This window comes from Coptis chinensis, chromosome 2 (genome assembly GCF_015680905.1).
Source record: "Coptis chinensis isolate HL-2020 chromosome 2, ASM1568090v1, whole genome shotgun sequence".
Lineage (NCBI taxonomy): Eukaryota > Viridiplantae > Streptophyta > Magnoliopsida > Ranunculales > Ranunculaceae > Coptis > Coptis chinensis.
In genome coordinates this window covers 40,681,626-40,689,101 of record NC_141457.1, presented here as the reverse complement: position 1 = coordinate 40,689,101, position 7,476 = coordinate 40,681,626, and the positions used below count along the sequence as shown (strand labels likewise).

General features: G+C 36.7%; 1 long non-coding RNA gene across 6 annotated transcripts; it reads left to right on the top strand.

Annotated features, from left to right (window-relative positions):
- Positions 1 to 2,327: 2,327 nt before the first annotated feature.
- On the top strand, positions 2,328 to 6,457 carry LOC147516038 (uncharacterized). 6 transcript variants are annotated; one of them, XR_015210886.1, is made up of 8 exons: positions 2,330 to 2,527; positions 3,127 to 3,236; positions 3,309 to 3,384; positions 3,599 to 3,648; positions 4,361 to 4,432; positions 4,555 to 4,685; positions 5,067 to 5,215; positions 5,741 to 6,345. It is a non-coding gene; the product is annotated as an uncharacterized LOC147516038 (long non-coding RNA). The 6 variants fall into 6 exon arrangements; XR_015210885.1 differs by having other exon boundaries at positions 3,127 to 3,384; XR_015210888.1 differs by lacking the exon at positions 3,127 to 3,236 and having other exon boundaries at positions 2,331 to 2,527.
- The last annotated feature ends 1,019 nt before the right edge of the window (positions 6,458 to 7,476 follow it).

Here is a 7,476-nt window from a genome sequence, read left to right as displayed (position 1 = left end):
TTTCTGAAACATGGAGAGAGTTGTGATATTGATGGTACAGATTTGTTTTTAGAATTAAGACTACTAAGAGAAATTTTAGATACCAAAAATGAATCTGCAATTAAAATATTGAACTATCTAAAAAGAATACAATCTTTTCCAAATGCTTATATAGCTTATAGAATATTGTTGACAGTACCTGTAACCGTTGCTTCAACAGAAAGGAGTTTTTCAAAACTAAAGTTAATTAAATCTTACTTAAGATCAACCATGTCACAAGAAAGATTGAGTGGATTAGCTACATTATCTATAGAAAGAGATTTTTTAGAAGAACTTAAATACAAAGATTTAATTAGTGATTTTGCAACTCAAAAAGTAAGAAAAATGAAATTTAATTGAAGTTTGTGACATGTAAAAATTTCTTTGCATAAAAAAAAAAAAAAAAAAAAAAAAAAAAAAAACTTTTAAATCCGCCAAAGTTGATAATACATTGCCGGTCCCAAGCCCGGATAAAGGATGAGGGTTTGCACTCATATGATGAAATAACATAAATAAAGCAATAAGTTATAAACAATTTTTATTGGTATTAATTGTAGAAGGCCCCCTATTCGAACTTTGCTTAGGGCCCCAAATAGCCTTGAGCCGCCCCTGTGTCTTTATTCATGCCAGGCCAATAGAAATAGGATTTAGCCCTTTGATTACTACCTTGGATGCCTGAATGTCCCCCAACTGATGAGGAATGGATGGTAGCCAACAGTTTCTGTCGCTAGTCATTATTGCGCCCAATGTAGAATCTATTTTTGTTCCGTACACTTCCAGACTTGTACGAATAATGTTGGACGTCATTAGGTACTAACAATAGCTGGGTGATGAGTTGCTGGACCATTTGATCTTGATCGTACCTCGACACTACTTCTTTCACCCATTGTGCTTCAACTAATGAAATGACTTGACAACTGGCATGTTCCTCCAAAACTCTCGATAATGCATCAGCCACTCTATTTTCTTTCCCTTGTTTATATCTGATCTCATAATCAAAACCAAATAATATAGTGAGCCACTGTTGTTGCAGTAAGGTAGTCAGTCGTTGCTCCATGAAATATTTTATGCTTTGTTGATCTGTATGTATAACAAAATGATGCCCAGAAAGATATGATCTCCACTTGCTAACCGCCATGACAATTGCGAGCAACTCTTTTTCATAAGTCGAGAACCCTAATGCCTTGGGCCCTAAGGCCTTGCTGAAAAAGGCAATAGGTCTTCCGCCTTGCATTAGCATAGCTCCAACACCTTTAACACAAGCATCTGTTTCAAGTACGAAGTGGTGTGTAAAATCAGGTAGTGTTAAAACTGGTGTAGTAGTCATTGCGGTCTTAAGTTGTTCAAAAGGTTTTTCTGCGATCGGGTTCCATTTGAAGTTATTCTTCTTTAACATCTCGGTGAGGGGCTTGCTGATGTTACCGTAGTCTTTGACAAATCTTCCACAGTATCCAGTGAGTCCCAAGAACCCTCTCAATCCCTTTAGAGTAGCAGGTTTAGGCCAATTTATCATGATGTCGATCTTTGAGGTGTCTACTATTAACCCTTCAGATGTGATCAAATGACCCAAGTATTCGATTTGTTGCTGGGCGAAACTGCACTTTGAAAATTTAGCAAACAATTCATGTTGTCTGAGTACATCCAAAGTTTTTCGCAAATGAACAACATGCGCTTCTATGCTGGGACTGTAAATTAATATATCATCACAGAATACCAATATGTACTTCCTAAGATATGGTTGAAATACTTCATTCATGAGAGCCTGAAATGTTGATGGTACATTAGTGAGACCAAAAGGCATCACCTTGAATTCACAATGTCCATGATGCGTCCTTAATGCCATCTTATAAATGTCAGCTTCATGTACTCTGATTTGGTGGTATCCCGATCTGAGATCTATTTTGGAAAAGACTTTAGCTCCATTTAATTCATCAAGCAACTCATTGATTACTGGCATCAGAAATTTGTCCTTGATTGTAAGGTCATTTAGCTTCCGATAATCCACACAAAACCTCCAAGTTCCATCCTTCCTTTTAACTAGAAAAACTAGTGAAGCAAAAGGACTGTGGATGGTTTGGATTAGGCCAGCTGCTAACATCTCTTTAACTAATTTCTTAATGACAGATTTCTGGACATATGGATACCTGTAAGGTCGCTGGTTAGTGGCTTCACACTACACCAGAACTGTTAAAATACGACAAAATCTTTTTAACCCAAAAGACACTTGTCATCTATCGAGCGGCTCCAACACAAATAAGCGTCGTGTCCTGTCTAAAACCGTCGATACTTACATCTAATATGTTTGGAATTTACTCAAAAGTAGTGAAAAATAGGAAATTCGGCTTCTTCCTCCTCATTTTCATTTTCTAAGTTTCTCTGAGATTTAAATGGCGAAAACCCTAGGGTTTTGTTTCGCTTATTTTCCTTCTACTCAATTCTTCATCTTCTCTCCCAAACTCCCAATCTCTCTCTCTGAACTGCGTTGAAGAGCTTCGATTGCTACCTTATGGTAAGTGTTCTTCTTTCCATGGTTGTTTTCTTTCAATCAATTTCGTCAATTCACCTATTTGTTCAAGTAATGGTAGTTAAAATATTATTTAGAACGAAGAATCCCATAATATCTCCTAATTATAACCTTTTTTTTTTCTGAATTGCAAATCAAATTTTGTGATTGAATGGAACTCAATGAAATAAAATTTTCAAGTTTTTATATAAGACCTAGAAGAATTAATACACATACTAAGTTGAAGCTCACAGTAGAATATCGATTATCGAATATTCACAAGAGAAAGCAGATAGTGATGGCATCAAGGTATGATGAAAGACACGTTTGATTGGACAATTATAACATTGAATGCTCATTTTGCTGGAGCTGTCAAGTTGCATGGTTGTTCTATATGTTCATCTGGAGGTAATTGGTAGCAAATGGGTCAATATTGGTTTGACGGTAGTGCAGCCACATAGTCATGGTAGATTCAGACTGTCTCTGTTTATTTACTTTTTTTTTGCACATAGTATTGGTGTTTTCAACTGTAGGTCTAGCCACTAATGTAATATGTCCAATATTTCTTCTGGTGCTAACATTTATTAAACCTAACTGTATAACAGAACAACAAGAAATCCACATGCTCTGGAACGTTATACTGGTGGATCCTCCTCAGGCCCAGCAGCACTTATAGCTTCTGGATTATGTTCGGCCGCAATAGGAACAGATGGAAGTTAGTTCAAATCATAGAAGACATGTTAAGACTTGTCACAAACTTTTTGATTTTTGAACTTCTATTTGGCAGGTCAATATGTCACAGTGGGACCGTAGAAATAATTGGAACAATCGCAGCGACAGTTGAGGATGTCATGCATGCTAGTGTAAGCTTCTTTTTTGTGTATGATATTCTTTTACATTGAATCGTGTTACTCCTCAGTGTGATCACTTATTTTGTGTTGTTCAACGTGGACGTCAAGGGATTGGTCGAATGTGATTTTTTTTTATACTTCATTCAATAGAAAACTCTCATTATGAATATTTATTCATTAATCTCTCTCAGAATTATCAATCTGATATCACTGATGGGTTGTTCAGGTACGCAGCAATATTAGGTTCCTCTCCCTCACAAATTCATTTTGAACCCAGTAAGTTCTTAACCTCTTATTTTCTGGAAACTCCTTGTGTTATATTGTTTGTTAGTCCTGTTTATTCCTATTAAATTTTTATTGGTAAATCTTAATGCTTGCATATTTTCTTCTCTCAATATTCGAAAATGTTCCAAACAATAATTTGCTGCATATTATGTTTTAAGCCAGGTTCGCCCCTTGCAAACAAACTTAAGCACAGGTCGGCATGTCGCCGCCACACCCGTGCTTTTTTGTGTAATTTTTATCAGCATTCATTTTTGGGAAAATGAGTAAAAGAAAGAGTACTTAAAACTTATTAATTGGGTACATATGTACAATTATAATGTTTCCTTATCCTGTGGATAAGCACAACAAGTATGCTAGACAGTAGGGATCCAGGGAAAGGAGGAAAGGTTGTCAAAGAGGGCTCTTCCCTGACTTACAATTGAATTACCTCGGTCTTCACTGAATGTTGCTACTACCCATTTAAAAGGTTTTAGTTATATATATATATATATATATATATATATATATATATATATAATTTATTGGGAATGACAAGTACACTATTTGGTCTTTTAAAACAATTTTACTCTTTTTGGTGTAGTATTTTTGTTTCGCTTTCTGGGTCTTCAACTATGAACGTTATGCCTACTTGTGTTTAATTTGTTGAATATTTTGGTTATTCTTCGATTCGTCTCAGTAATATATACTTTCTTTGGTTTGATAGCTTGGGCAGGCTTTGAGTACTCGACCGGATATATTACCAGCTGTTTACTGCCATGAACTTGCCAAGTTAAAGGTATATAGTCATGTTGTCCTATTTGCTACTTTAGACGTTTTAAATATGCAATAGATTATGCAGTTTCTTCTGTTGGATGGTTTTCCCTTTGCTTGCAATTGGAACTAAATTGTCCATTCTAGGATCAAATACGTCCATTTCCTACCCGCTATCAAGTCTATTGAGTCTCAATTGGGTGTTCCGGTTTCACAAATATTTGCTGATATCAGCCCTGAACCCGTAGCAGCTGCATCCTTAGGCCAGGTGTTCAAAGGTTAGAGAATATCTTTTATGGCTGGAAGACATAATGTCTACATTAATTATGCACAATGCTTCCTCTGTGGGTCTAAGCACTATCTTTTCATATCAAATCTTTCAGCTCACAAATCAGTTGATTTCCATTTGGTTTGTTTTTCCTTTTCATAGTTTGTTATTGCCCTCATCTGTAGATTTCCGTATGAAAATCCCTCTGTGAATTTGTCTTGTCTTCTTGTCTGTAGAAAGTTGAAAGTGCTGGCATCATTGACAAATAGGAATGATATATCTCAATTGTTTGGACTAGTTGAATAATTTATTTTCCTCCTTTAATTCTGTTCTAACGCATGATATTCTATTTTACTCCATTTTTTAACAATGGTGATCTAATGTCTTTCAGCTTGTGCATTATGTTAACTGTGACTCTCTCGGCTTAGCAAAGGACTTTCTTTCTCTTGGATTTATTCCTGATGGGGTCAATATACAGTCTGTATCAGATGCTTTAAGAAATCCTTTGGTGATGGGGCCTGTTCATCACACGATTTTCAGGTGTGTTTTATAGGTGTATTCATATATTTCAAACAATGTTAATCTCACCTGTTTTTCCACAAATTTTTTTTTGGTAAAAGCTTAATCAAATTTTTGTGTGTTTATGAATATCACCAAAGAATTGGTAGCCACTTGTCAAATTTTGTTGTTTTCTTTGCGTAGTCTGAACGAAAATCTCAGTTGATCTCAGCAGTGTTTTGTAGCACTTTTTTAGTACAACACATCAGTGTGTATATATGTTACCTAAATAATTATTTAATTTTTGTGGTCTTCAGTCTGCACAACTCTTTATTATTTTGCCTGCTGCTATAATTTGTCGTATACCATGCCGGTCCTAATGAACACCAAATAAATTTATTACCCCTTCTCCCTTACCTTTGGGCAATTACATCCTTAAAGACAAAATCTCATTCAAAAAGATAACAAACAGTTTATATTCCCTTTTTTTTCATTAAATTTTATATTCCTCTTTGTTTCTCTCTTTTTCTTAACAACAACTGATCTGTCATCTTCTACATGTATCAGTGGAATCAAATAGAGGTGATGGCTAGCTGACTGCATGTGAGGTGATACTCTTCCATCATGAAGATATGGGCATCCCATGGGAAATTGCAAAGCTTGGTGTTCGACAGGGGATGTGGGATTGTGGGGTGCTGTTAAGAAGATTGAACCAGGCCTACGTGCATATCAAAATCATAGAGCATCAGAAGCTTCTCTCTCTAGATGTGCCTTCATGGCTCAGATCAACACCAAGATAACTGCAGACTACTTGAGATACTTGGAAAGCACAAGTGGTTCATCAGAGGGTGAATCTTCTACATCAAATGAGAAACAGCTGGGGAGAAATTATACCCAAGCTTTTGGTTGTTGGTGGGCTTCTATAGAGATTTTGTGCAAGGATAGAAATTGATCCAATTGAATTGGGCTTTCTCTGTATGTAGGCTTTGTTCTGATTTGGGTTTCTACAGAGATTTTGGGCTAAGGAAGAATTGGGGTCAATTGACTTGGACTGGGCTTTCTCTATATGTAGTAGGCTTTGTTAGGCCTGATTCAGTAGATTTTGGGCTAGGGAACTTTTCGGCTCTGATTCAGCCTTTTTTTTAAAAAAATTGAAAATATTATAAAAGACACATGTGAAGTGTCGTAGGAAAAAACGACTGCAAAAAAAACCGGTCACTATCTGACACCAGGAAAGTGTCGTTTTTTAAGAAAAACGATGCATTTACATGTCTTTTTTCAACCGATCTGGTGTAGTGTCAGCATCGGGTTTAAGCGGAATGCGGTGATCCAGTACCCTCCTTGGTGGCAACTCCTTGGGTTCAACAAAAACATCGGCATACTCTTCCAACAAACTACTAATGGAGAAAGGAACCTCGGCTTCTACTGGTGTAGCAGTAATGGAGAGCAAATGTCCCACTAACCCATGCGTGTTTTTCCTTAAAATCCTTTTCAACGCATGTCCAGTCATCATTTTCAAGGTTGCTTCCTCTTCACCTCCTGCTAAGGTGACTTTCTTTCCATTTCTTTTGAAAGTGAGCTACAGCTTGTTCAAATTGATTAATACATCTCCACATTTTTTAAGCCAGTCCCCTCCTAACACCATATCACATCCCCCCAATGGCAACAACCTAATATCCTCTTCAAATGAGTGCCCTTGCATCTCCCATTTTAACTGTGTGCACATGGCTTTACTTATCGTTTGCTCTCCATTTGCCACTGTTACCAATATGTGAGCAGTAGGCTCTACCTTTCACCCAACAGGTCTTGCAACTTCCGAATCTAGGAAGCTATGCGTGCTCCCTGTATCAATTAAAACAGTAATATATAGGACTTTTTTTTAATGCGGCCTTGAATTCGAATGGTATTCTAACTTACATTTCCCATTAAGGCATTTAAAGATAATTCCATATCAGTTTCCACCTGTTGCATCAACTCCTCTACCTCACTTTCAGTACCTTGCACCTCTTCCTCTTCCTCTTGAATTTCATCACTAGCAACCAACATATATAGTTGTCGGCTTTTGCAATAGTGTCCGGCCGGGTTTATACTGCTCATCACAATTATAGCACAAACCTTTTTCTCTTCTAGCCATCATTTGCACAGGAGTTAATCTTTTAATTGGTGGTACGGTTGTGGTTGATTTGTTGTAACTACTTTGAGTATTTGTAAATTTGAAAGGGGTATGTTGTTTGGTGTTCGTGTCGGGTGGAATTGGAGTTTTTGAAGGTAATAAGTATAGGGGATTTTCCGAGTATCCCTCA